Source organism: Panthera onca, chromosome B3 (genome assembly GCF_046562875.1).
Source record: "Panthera onca isolate mPanOnc1 chromosome B3, mPanOnc1 haplotype 2, whole genome shotgun sequence".
NCBI classification, from domain to species: Eukaryota; Metazoa; Chordata; class Mammalia; order Carnivora; family Felidae; genus Panthera; species Panthera onca.
Window position 1 is genome coordinate 6,892,621 of NC_138344.1, and position 20,654 is coordinate 6,913,274.

Below are 20,654 nucleotides of genomic sequence, written 5' to 3' on the forward strand. Positions count from 1 at the left end.
ATCGTGGACACATGGCATTAAGACTGAGATGAGAATTTTAATGATGACTTTTTTGGTCCAACTGGACTTTTGGTAGGGCCTTGTATCAACCACCCTAAAGCTGACTCAAGCCTTCTAACTAGAGCTCTTTCCTCCAGGGCTCTGGAAGCTTCTGAGCTTCTGCTGCCCATCCTCTCCCCACCTCTCCTCCTGGCAAAGTGCATGCCCAGGCGGCAGCCCAGCCCCAGCACGGGGGCTGAGCCCCTGTCCCTGCCAGGCCCCCTGGGGAGCTGCCGGTTTGAGCCGGTTCCACCTTGGGAGCAACTCCTACTCTGCCTCAGATGTGTCAGGCGTCCAGGGACCACGGGACAGAACTTAAGCTCTTCCTTCTTCAAAACTGGGAGATTTCTGGCAACCTCAGGGAAGGATTTGATATTTTGTCTCCTGCTTTTCTTTAATAGCAAACGGATGGAAAATGCAGAAAACCCTGTGCTCAGCAAAACCTCCCTCTATAGGAAATAGCTGGAAACCGCGGTCCAAGATGAACACCAGGCCAGCTTAGGTGTTTCTTGGAGCCTCTGGCTTGGTTACATAATGCCCGATGGCCCAGCCCAGGCGAGCTGGTAGCCCTGGAGCTTGGCAAGCCCCCTTTACTCTGGGAGCCCCCTGCCCGGGGCTGGTCAGGCCCCTGGGAAGACACAGGCTTTCTCTGTGATTAACAGTGGATCTGTTCAATACTGACTCCTCCCCCTTGCCCCTTCTCCCCTACCCCCAGGCTCCTTTTTCATGGAAAAACAACAGTTTCCATGATGAGCTCAGTGTAGAGGCAGGAACTGAACCTGTCTGGGCCTTCATTTCCCCATTGGAGGGGTGCGGATGAAGTGACCTGTGGTTTTTGCTTGTAGCCAACATTCCATGATTCTATGGTTTTTCTCATGGAGGAAAGCTTCTCCCTGGTCTTGAGTCTGCAGACCGTGACTGAGAGGGAAGGTTTCCAGGCAGAGCCATCGAGCCCCCTCCTGGTTGGGCTGTGACTAATCCTGTCCTCTTCCCCACCTAGCAACAATGCACACATACACACAGGGTATCAAACAAGCATGCCTCACGTGGGTTTCTTTCATTCATTCATCCATGCATCCGTCCACCCACCTGTTCACTCACTCATTCGTTTGTTCCGTGGCTGCTCATTGAGCCCCCACTGGGTCCCATAGACACGAAGGAGATGGGATCCCCTCCCTGCCTTTGAACTCCTAGTCTGCGAGGAGAGGGGTGGCACGTAGGTCAGATAGGACAAGGCCGAGTGACAGGTCTCAGGTAGAGGTCTGGCAGGGAGTTGTGAAGACAAGAAGCGTCCACAGCATCCTGGACGTGTCTCCACCTTCAATCTGTGCTTGTTCACACTAGACCCAGAGTGTAGACAAGCCTGTGAGGTGCTCTCAACACTTTGGAGATGACGTCTCTAATCCTGTGCCCACGACCTAGGAATGTTATCAAGTTGCTGATTCTTTTCTTGAGCCCAGCACACAAAGTCAAGGCTCAGGACTCTAAGATGAGACAGGGGAAGACGAGCACCCGGGCCTCCTTGTAGAATTGCAGAGCCGATATTGTCATTTCCTTCAACCTCCTCTTGAAGGCAAGGAAACTGAGGCATGGATCGGTCAAGTCACCTGCTCCGTGTTCCCCAGCTGGGAAGAGGCTGAGCTGCAGGAGCGTGGCCAGGCCTGCTGACTCCGGGCTGGTCTCTGGCAGGCTCCAGTTCAGGCACACTGCTGTAACTGCTTATACCCCTCCACCCCTTCCTAGAACTTTCCCTGGGAGATCCTGAATCAGACTGCCTGGCCACAGCAAATGCTGCTGTGCTAGCAGACGGGGGTGAGCTCATCCCCCGAGGTGGTGTGGCAGGATCGCGGTGGCAGCCTGGGCTTCTGCTCCCGTCTGAAATCATGGATGAAAATAGCTTGCCTGCGGTCTATTGATACTCAATACTCTATCATCAGATTGAGGAAGTCAATTAAAAGTGTCCCGTTCCTCCCACCCCCACGCCGGGGGCCTGGGAACTGCACAGAAGCCAGAGACCAGTGACCAACAGGCCCTAAGTTCCCCTTCACAACTCCATCAAAGCCAGGGGCTGCAGGCCGGACCTAGGCATTCTCCAGACCACATGAGGCGGCTCCCGGGGACTGGCGACAGGAACCCAGCTCTCCAGTCTGGAGAATGGGCTCAGGCTCAGGTTGCAGGAACATCTGGTCCTCCTGGAAAATGCACCGGAAACAGCTCAGGATGGGAGGGCCCTGGGATTGCCCTGAGACTTCCTGTGGGCAATGGGGCAGAGGCCAGGAGACCAGGCTGGTAGGAGTTGGGAGTGACTGTGACCGGTTCCAAATAGGACCTCAGAGACACTGGTTAATGTTCAGACCAGGCCAGAGATACGAGTGTCCAGGGGAATGCAACTCCTTTCCTTCCACGTGTGAAATGTGAAGAAGTGGGCCCCCTTCTCTCCAACTCTATTGCTGACCCAGGCTAACCGACAGGGCTCTTCGAGCCCCACCCCCACTGAAATCTCACTGGGCCCCTTCTGTGACACAGCCCGGCCCTCTGGGGGCTTTGTCTTAATGCACCTCCACGTTAGGGTTCAGCCCTCTCCCCTCCACCTCTGCCTCCACAGCCCTTCCCCTTTCTAGGCCCGGGGGTTCCAGCTTCCCTCCTCTGGCTGGTGATGGCTGGGACAGCACAGGGATAAAATGCTAGCCCAGCACTTTTTCCCACTTGAGCATCCCAACGTCAGCATCACCTGGAGGGATTGTTAAAACCGAGCGCTGGGCCCTACCTCCAGAGTTTCTGACTCAGTAGATCAGAACACGCATTTTGAACAAGTTCCCAAGTGACACTAATGCTGCTGGTCCAGGACCCCACTTTGAGGGCCACTGTGCCAGGCAGTGACTACATGAGAAGCGGAGCAGCTTTAGCTGATGGGACCAGGGAAGCCCCCCTCGGCCCCCACCAGGAGGTGACATTGAGCTGGGGCATGAATGACAAGGAAGGGCCAGTCATGCCAAGCTCTAGGGGTTCCTAAACTCTCCTGTGCCACAGGCACCGGGGCAGTTTAGTGAAGCCTATGGAGCCCTTCCCAAAGTGACGTTTTTAAACGCATAGCATAATACACACAGGGTTACACAGGGAAATGATTAAATAGAAAGCCAGCTCAACCCATAGACCCCCTGATTAAGAGCCCCTAGGGAAGGAGTGCTTGGGGGAGAGGGAACAATCGATACAAAGGCCTTGGGGTGAATTTGACAAGTTGGAGGACAAGACAGGGTCCTGGGTTCAGTGGGTGGAGGGGGGGCAAATGCAGGGGCCTGTGGCCGAGTGGCTGGCTTTACAGGCTGTACTGGGGCTTTTAAACAGGGTGTATGGAGATCAGATCTCTGTTGTATTTTTTTAACGTTTATTTATTTATTTTGAGAGAATGAGAGCATGTGCAGGGGAGTGGCAGAGAGAGCGGGAGAGAAAGAATCCCAAGCGCGCTGTCAGCACAGAGCCTGACGTGGGGCTCGGCCCCACCAACTGAGAGATGATGACCTGAGCAAATTCAGAGTCTGTCCTTCAACCTAGTGAGCCACCCAGGCGCCCCTGACGGGATCTCTTATCTTAAAAGACAGCTTTGGCTGCTGGTTGGAGAATGAGATGTTAGAGCCAGACACAGGCAGAGGACCCTCGAGGGGCTGTGGCCAGCCTCCCGGTGATACACAGGAGCGAGTCCCCGACTCCAGCAGAAGGACTAGAGTCTGCAGAGTCAAGCGGGGTCTGGGAAGCACAGCTGAGTGAATTGTCTGCGCGCTGGACAGGGAGCAGAGACAAGGGAGGCCACGGATTTGGAGTTAGAGCCCAGAGCTGACTCTGTTCTTAATTCATCCTGTGACCTTGGGCCAACTGCTTCCCCGCCTTGGTCCCCAGGCTCCGGCGGGTGGAGGGAGGGGTGGACCGACTCTAATTGCGAGGCTGTAAAGTGTTTGGTGCGGGACTGGCGACCCCTCTGGCTGAGAAGTGCCGTTTGCCAGGGGAGGGTGATGCCCAAGGGGCCGGGGCCCCTGTGGCTGCCCAGCCGGGCCTGCGGACCGCTCCGAGGGCGGCGGCGGCGGCGGCGGGGAAGGCGGCCCCGGGGGCCGCCAGGTGGCGAGGCGGCGGGGCGGCGAGGCGCCTCCACTCTGCTGCCGGCGGCGCCCGCCCAGGGCAGTGGGAACCCGGGGGAGGCGCCGGCGGGCGTGGGGGCGGGACTAGCGTCAGTCACCGCCTCCTCCTCCCCCTCCTCCCTCTCCTCCCTCTCCTCCCTCTCCTCCCTGTCCTCCTCCCAGCACCTCCTCCCCGCCTCCCTCCTCCTTACCCCCTCCCCATATCCTCCTCCTCCCCTTCTCCCCCTGCCCTCCCCACCCCCCAATCTCCCGTTCCCCCTCTACTCTTCCCTATCTCCCTTCCCTCAGAGCAGCTGGAAAACAGGGACAGCACAGAGGCAGGCCAGTGCTCAAGAGAAAGAGCTGCTGCTTCTCACTGCCTGCCCCTCCCACTCACCCCTGCCCCTGCTCTCTGGGTCCAGGACTAGATGCCTGGAGGAGGGGCCTTCCCCTACCCACTGGACACCTGTTGGCCTCCTGCAGAGAAATGCTTCCCCCCATCCCACTTCGTTGCCACAGCCCCTCATTCCCGCGCTCAGATCCTAGGAGGCTCTGGCCTTTATTCAGTCAACAAACTTTACTGAAAAACTCCTTGCTGGCTCTGGGCCAGGCCCTAACACAAATTAAAATCCAGTCCTTGCCATGGAAGAGCACCCCTCTGGTGGTGGAGACAGAAATGCATAGTAGCATGAATTCAGCACCCATTGTTTGCCAGGTCTGTTAAGATCAGGAGGAGACAGATACCATACAGGGTAGACAAAGAGAATAGATGAGTGAAATTTACATTTGCATTTATATAAAACCCTAAAGAGGTAAATCTCTTAGAATACACAGATCGCTTACAAAACCTACCAGCACGGCTACAATTTCAAAAACTGAAAATGTCAAGTATTGGCAGAGACGAGCAACTGGAATTCTCATATTGCTGCTGGTACAACACGCTGCAAACACTTTAGAAAAATGTTTGGCCAGTGCGCGTTAGAGCTAAGCCTGCAAAATCCCCATGATGCAACAGCTCCACTCCCAACTGCACTGAGGGCTTCCATCCACCGAAAGACATGTTCAGTCATGTTCATGGTCATAGAAGCTTTATCCATGTATCCTAGCCCCAAACTCAGACAACCCAAATGTTCATCAATGAAGAAATACATAAATGGGGGTGTAGGCACATAGTAGAGTATTGTGCATCAATGAAAAAGAATGCCCTAGTGTTGCAAACACAGCCTAGGTGGACCTCACAGATAATATGGAGTGAAAAAAGCCAGACACAAAGGGGAACATACTGTATGACCCCATCCATATGAAGTTTTAGGACAGGAAAGCTGATCTAAAGGGACAGAGATCAGAATAGTGGTTACGTTAAGAAGTTACTGACTGGGGCGCCTGGGTGGCTCAGTTGGTTGGGTGGCCACCTATGGCTCAGGTCATGATCTCGTGGTCTGTGAGTTCGAACCCCGAATCGGGCTCTGTGCTGACAGCTCAGAGCCTGGAGCCTACTTTGTATTTTGTGCCTCCCTCTCTCTCTGCCCCTTCCCTGCTTGGTCGGTCTCTCTCTCTCTCTCTCTCTCTCTCTCTCTCTCTCAAAAATAATAATCTTCGAAAAAAAATTTTTTAATAATAAAAAAGGAAGTTACTGACTGTGGGAACACAGAGAGCCTTTGTGGGGGCTAGAAATGCTCTAAATCTTGATCTGAGCAGGGGTTACACTAGTGTAAGCATGTGTAAAACAGAGCAAACCCCACACTGAAGATCTCTCGCTTCAATTTATGTAAGTTATATCTCAATTCAAACAAAACAGAGAGCTCCTGCCAATCAACAAGGGAAAGTTAGGAAGTACAAATGTTTTATGGCCAAAGAGTGTAAATTGGTCATTCACAGAAAGAGAAGTCCTAAGCGCTAGCAAATATTTGAAAAGACGCCCAATCTCATTAGTAGTTAGAGAAATATATACCGAAACACCCTATCAGGCGACACCCGTTAGAATGACAAAGATTAGCAAAGTGGACAGTACCAAGTGCCAGCCAGGATGTGGGGTGGCTGGGGGTTGGCGCGTGACTGGAGGGCGTGTAATTAGCTGGCTCAGGCAAAGGGGGAGCGGTCAAGTCGGCCGCCCTTGGTGATACCATGTAAGTTGCACACCTTGGGACTCAGAGAGCCACTCTTCGTGTTTGTGCAGGTTGGCAAGGGGGTCAGAGGGACAACATGGTCACTGGGGCGTTATTTATGGGAATGCTGCTCTGAACTCAACCTTGGTGTTCATCAAAGGGAGGGCTCTGTCAGGTGATGGGACACACAGCAGGTGTGGGATGCTGAACAGCAGTTAGAAGCAACGAACTTCTGACTGCAGAATGTGCATACGTAGATCTCAAAAAATAGAATCAACTGAAACAAGAAACAGAACTAGATTTCCAGCATAGTACTGTGCATGTAAGTTAACACCCCCCACACAAACACACACAATAACTCTGCATATTTTATGAGAATATGTGCATACTTAAGGGCAAATGGTAAACATCCGAGTGGATGCTTAAAGGAGTGTGAGAGTAAAGATTGGGAATGAAGGAGAAAGATAAAACACGACCCAACCATCCTACTTCAAGAAATAAAAGCATATGTCTACACCAAGATTTCAATATGCGTGTTCCTGGAGGTTTGTTTGTAATAGCTCCAAACTGGAAACAACCCAAATATCCATCAATAGATAAATGGATGAACAGATTATGCTCTAACCAGACAATGGAATACGACTCTACAATTAAAGAGGGGAAAAACACCGATATACACAACAATGCACTTGTATAAACTCCTAGAAAATGCAAACTAGTCTATAATGACAGAAAGCAGATGAGTGGTTGCATCCAGAAAGCAGAGGGTAGGGAGAGGGGAGAGGTGGTAGGCAGGGACTACCAAAGGGCTCAAGGAAATTTTGGGGAGGTGACAGACTTGTGCATTATCTTGATTAAGGGGGTGGTTTCTCAGATGTGTACACCTGCAAAAGGTCATCAAATTGCATACTTTATGTGCAATTTGTTTCATGTCGATAGACTGAGCACTTTGCATTAATTGATGATGATAATATACCTTCAACTAAAGGGTGTGATTAACCCAGCTTGTTGCCACTGAAATTAATAGCTAACAAAAAAACAGGGGTGCCTGGGTGGCTCAGTCGGTTGAGCATCCGACTCTTGATTTCAGCTCAGGCCTTGATCACAGGGTCGTGGATGGAGCCCTGAGTCAGGCTCGGTGCCGGGCATGGATCTTGCTTCAGATTCTCTCTCCGTCTCCCTCCACCCCTCTCCCTCTCGCTCACTCTCAAAAAAAATTAAATTAATATAATTAAAAAAATAAAAGCTAACGAAAGCCAAAAACAAAGCAAAAAATAAAGCTTAGATGGTTAAATGACATGCCCAGGCCTCACAGCTGGGATGCGGACTCCTAGACGGTCATGATGACACTGAGTCAGAACTTGCACCAGTTCAAGGTGTTCTGCAGGCACCTGTACTTGGTGGAAGCGTTCACCCAAGCCCTAGGGTCATCTCTAGGAAAGGCGCTGGGCACTCAGAGGTGGGGGGTGGGGCAAGGCTGTAACCTCTAGGCCCTCCCACCCAGATGGGGAGAGGCCCTTGGACAGATGGTCGCAAAGCTAGGTGAAGTCAGGGAAGGCTTCCTGTAAGAGGTGATGCTTGAGTTCAGAGGTGTTTGGGACAGAGTAAACACTTGCTGGGTATTATCTGTTTATTATCATGGCTTCCCATGATCTTAGAGAAAGGAAAGTAGAAAGAAAAGAGGGAGTTCCAGAAAGAGGGGCTTGGCGGGTGGGTGTGTCAGAGAGCGGAGGTAGGCGTGTTGATTTGGTTTGGCTGTGGCCAGGGAATAGGGCAGATTACAGGGGAAGTCTTCCCAGGGCTGGTTGACATCCCCCTGAAAGTAAGCCTCCCTAAAGACATGGGGACACAGGACAGTTCTGGGCTTGGTGTGATAAAGGCCCCCCCTTCACCATGGCTGGAGCTTTGCATGGCCCACCGAGAGTCTCAAGAGTAGCCCTAAGTAAGTGCCCACGTCTTCAGTCCTGAGGAACGTAATCTGCTGGTGCTTTAATCCATCAAGAAAGAGTGTCCTCGCTGCGTCTCTGTGACACACAGTAGGAAATCGGTAAATGTTAGGTTCCTCTCTTGCCTCCGTCCTTTCTGCAGACACTTACGGGCTCTGCTCGACACCTACCCACAGGGCCACTGTCCATACCGGGCCGTGACCAGGGCAGGTGGCCCCTGAGTCTCGGGAAGGGTTGGGCAAGGGCTCAGGAGGACAGCCCCTCAGCCATGTGGAGGGGAGGGGGCTGTTCTTGGTTCTCTGCCATGAAAAAGCCCCATTGTGGGGTCTTTGAGGGAGAATATATTTATTTTGTTTCCTGAGCTGTGTGAACGGTGCACTGTGCCACCAGGATTGAGAAGGCTCTGTGTGGCTGGGGAGGGATTACGTCCCCCTCCTGGGTGGTGTGACAGAAAAAAGGCCCCATTCAGTCAGGGCTGACTGCCCACGGCAGCCCTCCACTCCTGCGTTGTCCCTGGGGGCTGCCCGCTTTCCCTCTCTCTGTCTGAGGTAGGGGCTCGGGGCTGGGTGTGTACGTGGGGGCTGGGAGGCACCCCTCTTCGCCTGGAGGTGGAACCCCCCCCCGCCCAGGGCTGTGCTTCTCAGAGGCGGAGCCGACCGAGGGGGCGGCGCTGGGACTCCAGAGAGCTGTTTGGTCCCTGTCCCACATTCTGGAAGGACTTCACGTTTCTACCTGAGATGTTACCTTGGAGGGAGGTTTCACACCCAGCCCCAGAGATTGGCTGAAGGAGACCTTCACCGTGCAGCTTCAAATGCATGTTCCGAATTTGCGTATAACTCACTTCTGTGATGATTTTGTGAATAGCACAGCCATGTTGCATTATATTTGGGGAGTGTGCGTGTGTGTAGAGTGTTAATTTGTTCACAGGAAATGTTTTGAACACACCTCGATTTTTGTAACCCTGTTCTGGCATTTCTCTGTTTTTTAGTACACTGGGAGCCTCAGTCCCTGAACACGGACCTAGATTTTCTGGACCTGAGGGCCCTTGGCAGAGGGAGCCCGCATCTTGAGCACGTCTGGACACGAGGGGTGAGGTGAGCGGGCAGGGTGCCTGTGTCTCCGGCAGTGGTGGGAACATTGGGCGGTAGGAGCTGAGTCCTGGCCAGGCATCCTGCCACTAGGCAGAGAGGCCAGGAAGGGGGTCCTTCCTCCAAATTGGCTGGCTCCCCAGATGATCGGGCCCTTGGTAGGGAACACGAAGTTCAAGTCCTTGCTGGGCTGTTCCTGGCCTCTCCCGTTGTGCCAGGCTCTCAGGTCAAGCATGGGCTGCCTGTCACTGGACACGCTCCCCACCTCTGCTCAGGGCCCCCACCCGGTTCTCTACTATTCTGTATTCACACTGTCTGCCTGGCTCCACTAGCCAAACCTGTGTGACCCCAAATTTGAGGGGCAGAAACTAGAGCCCCCAGCTACCATGGGTAGCTCATTGTCACCATCCCGCCCACTGGGCCGGCCCTCTGCCTTCTAGTTCCAGTCCTGTCCCTGCCTCACTAAGTGACCTCGGGAATTCACCAAGCTGTGGTTTTCTCATCTGCACAGCAGAGGATTACATCGGTTGGTGTCCGAGGGCCCTCTCAGCTCCGATTTTCTGTAAGCCTTGGAATCTGGATGCACATGTAACTGGGATCAGATGGAAAATCTTTACGTGAGCGCGGGGAGGGTCACGAGCAGCTGGGAGCACATGACAGCTCCATGTGCCCCAACACGGCTTGAAAGGGGTTTTCCCCTGGCCATTTGCATCCATGCTCCTGGAGAGGTTAAGGATGTTTGGCTAATATACAGCCCTCCTCATCCCTTCTCCTCTTGGAAAAGAGCCATAGAGGAGGGCTCAATGCTGGCATTTGGAGCAGAGGTGGGTAGTGGAGAGAGGAAGCAGAGGAGGGAAGGCATTGGGTCTGGGCTGCATTGGAAGGGGCCCTGCTCAGCCCTGGGGAGCCTTTTGCTCCCGACTGCCTATCCTATAGTAAGGTCTGATTTCAGGTTATGGCCCAATCTCAGGAGAGAGAGGCCTCCCTCACAGAGGAGCAAGAGGGCCATTTGCTGTCGAGCAAATCACCTCTGTGGGTAGGGTGGCCTGGCACATGCTCTTGGGCTTGATCTTGTACTCAAGAGTGAAAGGAAGGTGAGGGCCTTTGAGAGGCCAGGATCACCCAGGGTGGGCCGAGCCTAGACGCCTGGTGGATGAGTATGCCAGCAGTCGTAGCGAGATGTGACATCACCCCGGGCTTGGGGAACAGGGCTCTGGCTTCCCCAGAACTTGACCTAGTCATCCCAGAGTAGGCTGGAGTGTTCTTGAAGGATGAAGGATGGATTCATGGATGGATGGATGGATAAAATTAAACAAGTGTAAGGAAGGAATCCCTAATGATGTTCTGTAGATGTCTAAGATCTACAATGAGAGGGGAAAGCAAAACTTTATCTCAGTGTTTTGAGCCACATGGACTTAGAGAATGGATGCTGGTTGGGGTTGTGGAAAGGACACGCAGGTTTGGCATGGAGGAGAGTAGGGTCTGGAAAGGGTGACATGATTTGAGACCTACTGAGTTTGGAGCAAGGGAAGCAGAGCCAAGTGGAATAAGGGGCCCTTGTCGATTTGGAAATTTCGGACATAGAGGTGACAGCAGAGGTTCTGTGAATGGGTGGGTCCTCAAGGGGAGACACTGAGGTGAGAAGACCATGAAAGAAGCTGGAATTCATACCCTCTGGTTTACAGATGGACAAACTGAGCTGCGGAACTTGTCTTTCATCCACCTAGCCACCCATCCACTCATCCACTCAACTATCTATCTATCTATCTATCTATCTATCTATCTATCTATCTATTCTTTTTAAATGCTTATTTATTTATTTTTGAGAGAGAGAGAGTGCGCACGTGCACACACAAGCAGGGGAGGGGCAGAGAGTCAGAGAGGGAGACACAGAATCCAAAGCAGGCTCCAGGCTGTCAGTGCAGAGCCCGATACAGGGCCTGAACCCACGAACCGTGAGATCATGACCTGAGCTGAAGTCCTCAGCTGACCTGATCGAGACCTGAGCTTAACCACCTGAGCCCCCCAGACACACCCAGCAAGTTATTTATTGAGCAGCCACAGTGTGTAAGGTGATATTCCTGAAGATGTTCATGGTTGAGGGACCAATAAGCAACAGTCGGCAAGGGGGTGGCGGAGAGAGATGCACCCCGGGAACCAAGGAAGGAGAACGTTTTAAGAAAATCAATAACATCCAATCTCGTGGAGCTCAAAGAGCAGGAAAGCAAGTTGGATTTTCTCTTTGGTGGCTCCTGGGAGAAAATTTTAGTAGACCTTTGGCAAGAGCTAAGGACGGATTGTCTGTGCTCCTGGAAGACAGACAGGAATGCCTCTGGCTTCTGCATCGTGCTTTGCAGAGGTGAAACATTATTTCTGTACAGCCGGCACATTCACCAGTTACAGAAATACTGCCTGCGATGTCCACATAGGATTCCATCAGAACAGAGTTCCCCCAAATAGAGCACGTGCTCTGTCATGTACCATCTAGTCATTAACAAGCGGTATCACGGTGCGTTGGGAATAGCCCAGTGCCAGGTGTCAGAAGATCTGCTTTCTGATCCTGCCTCTGATCCAACCAAGTGGATTTTCTCAGATCTTTCAGCTGGAGCTCGTATCCCACGCACCAGCGATGTCACTTACCACGTCTTATCTGCTATTGCCATTTGCACTGGACTCCCCGCAAACATGTTACCTTGCATATGGTGGCCGTTCAGTAAATACCTCTGTTGAGTGAATGGGTGGGTGGATGGCGAGGTGGATGAACGGGTTCTGAGGCTCAGTTTGTACATCTCCAAACAGAGGATATGAATCCAAGCTTCCTGAGGCTCCTTCCATGTCCAATCATCTATGACTATACGTATATATTTTTTGTCACAAACAGTGTTCTTCCAAAGTTGCTTAGAGCTGGCCCATCTGGGCCAATTAGGCTTTTGTAGATTATTTAATCTCCTTGAGGGTAGAGACTGTGCCATTTATTGTCACAGCTCCAAAGCCTCATTTCCATGACCAGAAATATAAGCTCTTAGCAGATAAACGCTAAGTATTCACTGAATGAAAAAGCCAGTCACTTCCAACCATACTTTGATCCTCCAGAGACACATTCAAGGCTACGCGGCACGTAGTTCTCATGGTAGACAACGTGCCATCGTGTTGCCGGCCGATCGAGGATTATCCTGATGACAGGACAGGATGTGTCCCGTGGCCAGTTTCTGGTGTGATGTCTGCATGTGGCCTTGTAACTTCAAGCCTGGGCTTGTCCCTACATCCATCAGCCGTCAACACAGAATCAGGAAGCACCACGTCCAGGCCCCAGCCCCAGTGCAGAGGGGATGCTGACAACTTGGAAAGCATCCAGAGGCAAGTGGCCAGGATGGTGAAGTGTCTGGAAATGACCGTGAAGTGAAGAGTCATTAAAAGAACTGGAGGAACAAGCCAGAAGGGAGGGAAACATCATAGCTGCTGAGAATACTTGAAGGGTTGTTACTAAGGGTATTGTCCAAGCCAACTTGGACGAGAGTTTGTAGTTTTTCCCCTGCAGGGGCCTCCTGAAAACAGACCTGCCCCTGGGATGCAAAGTTGGTTACAGGGAGGCCGTTTTCGGCTCCATGTAAGAACTTCAGAAGATTTTTCTCATCTGAAGTAGATGAACACAGAATTGACTGCCCAGTAAGGTGAAGAATGGATGCCATCAGCCCAGGATGAAGGAAAGCAGATTGCCTGCCATAGATCGGGTGGTTGTACTAGGTGGCTCGTGAGGTCTCTTTCGGTGTGGAGATCCCAGGATTCTAGAGAATTTAGCACCGGAGTACAGAGAAAGCTCCTTGCTTTGTCAATTTAGAAACTGCCCTCTGGTCCTGGTTGTGGTTCATCTCATTCCTGGCTGGTGTCCTCGAAACACATTTCTGTATTCGGCGGTTTTGGCCTTCCAGCTGAAATGACTATAAACCGCTCTCCTCTCTGTCTTTACAAAAAAAAAAAAAAAAAAAAAAAAGACTTTTTCTTTTCCAAATAAATAGCTTAGGAGGTCTCAGGAAGACTGTACCCAAATGGAAAAATTCCATGAAAAATCATTAAATAATTAAACAAACAAACAAATAAGCAATAAACCTCCAAGCCAAAATTATATGGCCAAATTCAATTTGCCCAGCTGTCCAGAAAACAGAGCTTTTGTCCGTCTGTCTTCAAGATCTCTTCAAGGATGATGGATTTGCCTGACCCAAGATTGGAGCCATTAAATTCAAATCTGGGGATGGGTAGGTGGGAAACCCTCTGATGATCTGACTTCCCGAAGGTGGATGGAGGGGGAGAAACGTGGTCTCCGTGGCAACTCCATCGGGTAACCAAAACAGCCTCTTTTCACCCGGAGCCAAGTCTTCCAACAGCCCCTCAGCCTGAGGTTTGAACATCGGGGCCTCCTATCTGGTGGTTGGTGATGTCACTGGAGCCTCTGATGGAGTGAGTTTCTTGGAATTATGCAGAGTGTGGCCCATAAAAAAGAAATTAATCTATCAGCTGCAAGGCCTAAAATAAAAACTGATTCACAACCACTTTGTTTGTGACAATCCCACGCCGACCAGAAGTCGCCCCGGCTCCCCCGCCCAGGGCTCTATTGGGTTTTCTTTTCATAGTAGGCATAAACTGTCAGAGTCAGAATGGCTCCCTGGGATCGTCCAACCCCCTCATTTTACAGATGAGGTTTCGTTTGAAGCTTAGTTCCAAGAGGGCTTGGCATCCAACAGGAAAGCGTTAACATTTTCCAGAAGCAGCCCTGGCCTCCCCACTGAAGGCTACTTTAACGTGTAAGCCCACGTCTTGTTTCAGTTAGCTCTGGTGCTCTGGGCACACTTACTGGAAAATGGGTGAGTGAGGGTTGAGGAAGTGATGTCACCGGAGACCCCAAGTACAATCCGGGCGGCGACGTGACGACGAGCCCTCGCTTGTCTGGTTAGCGACGGAGGGGCATGCAGGGTGCTTCTCCTGGAGCAGCTGGCTCTAAGTGGCAGCTACTCACTGGTCATCAGGGGCCACTATGGGAGAGGCATGTCAGTGGCAAGGCTCAGGTAGAGGTGGGAGCCTCTGTCTCCTCCAAACTGGGTACCAGACACAAGGGCGCCGCCTACTGGCTGCAGAGATCAACGGGCTCCTGGTTTGGATCCACTGTGGGCAAAGCGACTGTGGCTAACCTTGCTGGGCCACTTCTCCAGGGGTTCGAGCTGTTTGAAGAGGAGCCTTTTCACCAGCCCTATCCCCAACACCACCCTTCACCAACTGTGACTCATGCACCTGCTGAGTCTTGCGGTGGGGGGGTGGGGGGGGGGACTGGGTTCTCGTACACCGACTAGATGTCACAGAGGAAGGGCTCAGATTCCCTGGGATCGTGGGCTGTCTGTAAATCCACAGAGGACCCTGCCTGCATGGGTTTCTCGTGTGTGTGTGTGTGTGTGTGTGTGTGTGTGTGTGTGTATGTGTGTGTGTGTGTGTGGTGTTTTGGGAGAAGGGAGGGGAGAAGGAGGGAGGTTCAACTGTTGTGCTGACAATTGCAAGTCTGTTCTGAAGCCCAGAGGAAAAAATTAGTACAGACTAAAAGAAAGAAAATTTTAGGGTTTCCAAGAATACGTAAATAATTGCTGTTATTCCGGCCCTCAGATTGGAGGTTTGTTGGCTCAATGGCCTGGCATGAGTCCTTCACACCACACTTTGTCCTGGAGGCCAGGCTGGCTCTGTCATGCCCGCGAGGGATAGCCCAAGGGCATGGGGGTGTTCTGGGGGCCCTTCACAGTGAGGCAAAGGATTGAAACTTGGGGCTATCGGTGAGGTGGTGGGGGTGGCATCTCACTGTCAAAGGACGTGTCCATGGGCGTGTGGCACGTCAGACATGCCACGGCTTTCCAAGGGGACCTTCCCTCGGATGTGAATTCTCTACCATGCACATGCCGGACCTTATTACCCAGTAAGATGTCCATGCACCTCTAAGGAGGCTGCGAATGCCCTTGTCACTTGGGGACCACCTCATCTTGCATCACGTTGCCCTGGGTTGAGCTAGATGCCTGGTGCTTCCCGGATCCCCGAGGGTCTCCTCTGCCCATTGTACCCGCAGAGGGGTTGAGGGTGCTTTGTCTGTGCACCTGTGGTTGGGACGTGATGGCTTTTTTTAGTCCAGATTTGTGCACGGACCCCTTCCCGACACGTGCCAGGACGTCAGCTCCCTGGGAGAGTGGAAAGTGGAAAGTCTTTTCCGGAGATCCTAGAGGTGCCAAAGCGGAAGGATCAGTGGGGCTGGATGCTGGAGGCCCTGGTTCCGGGTCCCAACTCTGCTATTAGATGGTTGTGTCCTCCTGAGTGGATTGTTGCATCCGTCCCAAAAGGACGGGGGCAGGACACAGCCCGTATCTTCGAACGCTGAAAGTTGTGACCCGTGAGCCGGGGTTCATGAAATCAATCTGGGCAGAATAAAGACAAGCAGCCCTTCTCTGGGTGGGGCTGACTGTGCGCTCTGGGATTTGACGCTTCCCTCTCGTGGGGACTCCTGCACCGGGGCTCCACAACCTTTCGTTTCTGAGTTTTGAAACGCCACCTTTCCAGGAAGTAGGGCTCTTGAGCCACTGCCAGCCCCCCGAGTAACCTGAGTGCTTCCGGGGGACCCAACATGCCTCCTCTATACATTGCATCACAGATGATCTCCCACGGGTGGCCGAGGTAACCCGAGGTAACTTCCCCTGTTGCTAGGACACACACACACACACACACACAGGCTAAATCTCTCTCAGAACACCCTTATCTCCCCTATGTCACAGTCACTGTAAAGTTGAAATGGGTGACTCTTGTGTGTCACATTGTACTTACTGATAACAGATACGCGATGTGGCCGCTGTAGATGAGTGTTTAGTGTTTGAGCTCAGGATCCCCCTCTTGCTTTTTGGAACACCCCTCATTGGATATCTGCCAATGAGGGGATAAAATCCCCAAGGCTTCTCTGTCAGTGAGCGTTGCTGCCCTGATTACAACTCAACAGTGGCTCCCACCAAGTCCCAAATGCTTAATGTAGCCCACAGGCTGTGAATGGCCTGTCCTTGCCAGATTCTGCACCTTGATCTCTCCCTCTCTCTCTCTCTCTCTCTCTTGCTCAGTTCTCCCTGGCCCTTTCCTTCTCCTGGTGGCCCCAGCAGAGCCCTGGTTCAGAAAGTAACCCCCCCGTTTCCTCAGGATGCATACGGCAGACCACAGCCACCTCTCTGGGAAGTGTTTTAATCCAAATGTTGAAGAATAGAACTGCAATCCGCCTTCCCCAAAGGTTCCAGTAGTTACTTTCTGGAGGGTCGCACGATGGGGTTCCCAAAACCACCTGAGTCACGTAAGGAAGGCGGGACCATGACGACGGTTGTGAGGCATCATCAATAGGACTCAGACTCCTTGCCCGTCCTCATGAGGACTCTCCTGCCTGCTTGGAGGCCTCTGGCACTCGGTGGGGGGGGGGGGGGGTGAGGGGGGAGGGGCACCACAAGGGGGAGCCCTGAGTGTGAGCCCAGGACTCTGTTTACCCACACCGGAGGGGAAGGTAGTACAGGTAGTTCGCGGACCAGCTGACTTATTCCTCCAAGGCAAGCTTCCTAGGGCCCCTTGAAAGTCCTGGGGTGGATTGTAGGAGGTCTATAAAGGCCCTGAGACTGAATGCAATATTTTGGGGGGGGGGGTGTGCATGCATATTTCTGAAATGAGTGTTCACAGTCATATTCTCAAAGAGATTTTGAGAACAACAAAAGGTGAGGAGCTTCCAAGGGACCCTCTCAGAACTCCCAAACGAGCAGAGTTTCCTAATGTTGCCGAACCAGACAGAGTAGGTCAAGGAGCATGGATTTAAGCTTCTGTCTGGGCTGGCCATCCCTTAGTGCCAGGAGAAGTGTTTGGGGAAATATTTGGTAGCCTCTCTGAGCATTTCTTCTCCCCAGATTGTCTCCTTCCTGGACTGCAGCCTCAGAGCATCCCTGGGCTGCGGGACCTCTCAAGCTTCAGTTCGTTTCTCTGCCTTACACCCTACCGTGGGTCTCCCGTCACGTACTTCCCCGGGTGGGCTCTGTGCAACGTCAGTCCAAGTGGGGCTTGCAGATTCGTGCTGGTGGCAGACTGTTCCTGGTCCACAGTGAGATGAGGACAGAGAATGAGAGTAGACATTTAGAAACTTTTATAGCGACTGGACATTGTCACAAGGTCCAAGAGAATGACCAGAGTCAGCAAATGCGGCTTGGAGTTGTGTTTTGTGTGGGAGCGTGTTTGATGGAACAGCTGCCGGGATAGGAAAAGTAATTATCCCGATTAAGGAGACCGAGCCAGAATGTGAATCAATGCACTGCTTCCCTTCGTGGAGAACATCTTGCCAAAAAAAAAAAAAAAAAAATGGCAACACTAGACAGGCTTAGTGAAGAGAGAGAAAAGTATGAATTACAGAAAGGCCAACACATGAAGCTGAAAATTCTTGTCTTTATTACGTGATAGGAAGGGGGGTAGGTATAGACAACTACTATCACATACAGAGCAAAACGGTTACTAGGCAGAAGGTCCTGCGGAAATATTCAAACGACTGAGATTTCTGCAAGATACGTTTTCCCCAACTTTTTAAATCTGTCAATTGGACAAGCAGATTTGCGTATTTCTCCAATATGCTCGGTATTTTGAGGACCTGAGGACTTCATGTCAGAAAAGTATGTGTGTGCCATTGCTTTTTATTAAAATGTTTTTCATGTTAAATCGTTTTTACTACATTAGGCATGCTGTGCACATATGTCACATGAATCCTCCTGAAACTTTATTTTTTAAACCATGTCATTAACCTTCTCAGAAATCTCAAACATTTGCAAAAAAGATAACATTCAAGTTTCTCCATGTGACAGTTAAGATCCCCTATAATTTGGGACTAACTCACTTTTCCAGGCTTAGTACTCACTGCTTTTTTAAAAAAGAAATAAAGGGGCACCTGGGTGGCTCAATCAGTTGTGCGTCCGACTTTGGCTCAGATCGTGATGTCACGGTCTGTGAGTTCGAGCCCTGAGTCGGGCTCTGTGCTGACGGCTCGGAGCCTGGAGCCTGCTTCGGATTCTCCCTCTCTCTCTGCCCTCCCCACTCATGCACTGTCTCTGTCGCTCTCTCAAAAATAAACATTAAAAAAATAATAAATAAAAATTGTATATATTTAAGGGGTACAACATGATCACCTGCCATATAAATATATAGTGACATGATTACTATGATCAAGCTACTGTATCATGTCCCAGTTACTTGTGTGTGTATGTGTGTGTGTGTGTGTGTGCATGTGTGTGGTGAGAGCACCTGAAATCTACTCTTAGCAAATTTCCAGGATTCAATTCAGTCTTAAGTTAGTCATCATGTTGTACATTAGATCTGTAGAACTATTCATTCTGCATAACTGCAGTGTTATACCCTTTGACCAACATCTCCCCACTACCCTCATCACCTGCCCCTGGTAACCACTGTGCTACCTTCTGCTTCTATGAATTTGATTTTTTTTTTTAATTTTTTAAATGTTTATTTATTTTTGAGAGAGACAGAGCATGAGCGGGGTAGGGTCAGAGAGAGGGAGTCACAAAATCTGAAGCAGGCTCCACGCTCTGAGCTGTGAGCACAGAGCCCGACGCAGGGCTCAATCATGAACCATGAGATCATGACCTGAGCCAAAGCTGGACACTTAACTGACTGAGCCACCCAGGTGCCCTGAATTTTATTTTTTTAATGTTTATTTATTTATTTTTGAAAGAGAAAAGAGAGCAGGGGCAGGGCAGAGAGAAGGGGAAAATCCCAAGCAGGCACCACACTGTCAGCACAGAGCCCATCGCGGGGCTTGAACCCACAAACCATGAGATCTTGACCCGAGCCAAAGCGAAGAGTCAGACGCTCAACTGACTGAGCCACCCAGGCACCCCTATGAATTTGATTTTTTTAAGATTGCACATATTAGTGACATCATGCAGATTTTTTTTTCTGTGTCTGGCTTACTGCATTTCGCATACTGTCCTCCAAGTTCATCCATGTTGTTGCAAATGGCAGGGTCTCCTTTCTTTTGGGGAGCCGAGTCATATCCCCGTGTGTGTGTGTGGATGTATATGTATGTGTATAAATGTCTTTATCCATTCATCCATCAGTGGACACTAAGGTTGTTTCTATATCACCATGCTTTCTAGTATCAAATAAGATCAAAGGACAAAAACAAAAAATTAGAAATTTGGAAAAAATAGAATTTCTGCAGATGGTTATAACGCGTTCCATAATTTGGGGCACCTGACCAGCTCAGTTGGTAGGACACACAACTCGTGATCTCAGGGCTGCAGTCTTCGAGCTCCACGTTGGGTGTAGAGATTAAAGATAACATCTTTAAAAAAACATATGTTCCATAATTTAAAACAGTTACCAACAAGGTAGTATATGTCTATCTTAATGCTGCACATTTGTAAAAAGTTATCAGTTTACAGAAAGATGAAACACTTTGAATTTTGAATAAATTTGAATGGAATGGAATCTTGAATTTGAATGGAATTTATTTTCCATCCAAAAAAAAACTCCATGCACAAAAAAATCATGGGTCCAGAGTCCATTTTTTTTCACTGAAAGATTATTTAACTAGAATTTGTCAGGATGGTTGTTGAAAATGGTGACGGGGGGCGCCTGGGTGGCTCAGTCGGTTAAGCGGCCGACTTCGGCTCAGGTCATGATCTCGCGGTCCATGAGTTCGAGCCCCGCGTCGGGCTCTGTGCTGACAGCTCAGAGCCTGGAGCCTGTTTCGGATTCTGTGTCTCCCTCTCTCTGACCCTCCCCTGTTCATGCTCTGTCTCTCCCTGTCTCAAAAATAAATAAAACATTAAAAAAAAGAAAAAAGAAAATGGTGACGGAATTAGCCCTGAAGATGATTTTTTTTAAACTTCATCATTTACCTCGCTTTGGATAAAAGTTAAAAAAATAAATATCCTGAGCTTGATGAAATTTTTACATTTCTTGGCCCATCCCTACCGTACTTCTTTGAGACTGGCTTCTGTACGATGGACTTTGTTAAAACAAAACACAGAAAGAGTTTAGAGATACACTGTCTCTTATTGTCATCAGTCCAACCCAGATACATAAGATTTTTGTTCAGAATGTGTGTATTGGGGGTTAATACGGGGAGTGAAATTTTTCTAACTTGAAAAAATTATACATGAACACCCATCCACCCGCCACCCAGACTCTTCAGTTAACATGCGTATCGCCATCACGTGTCTTTTTTTATGTACTTGAAACATCAGTGCACTCCAGCCCTTAAAGCCTTCAGCATTCCAGAGCTCAGTGTTTGTTTCTGGTTCTTTTCTATTCTCTGAGGTAAATTTT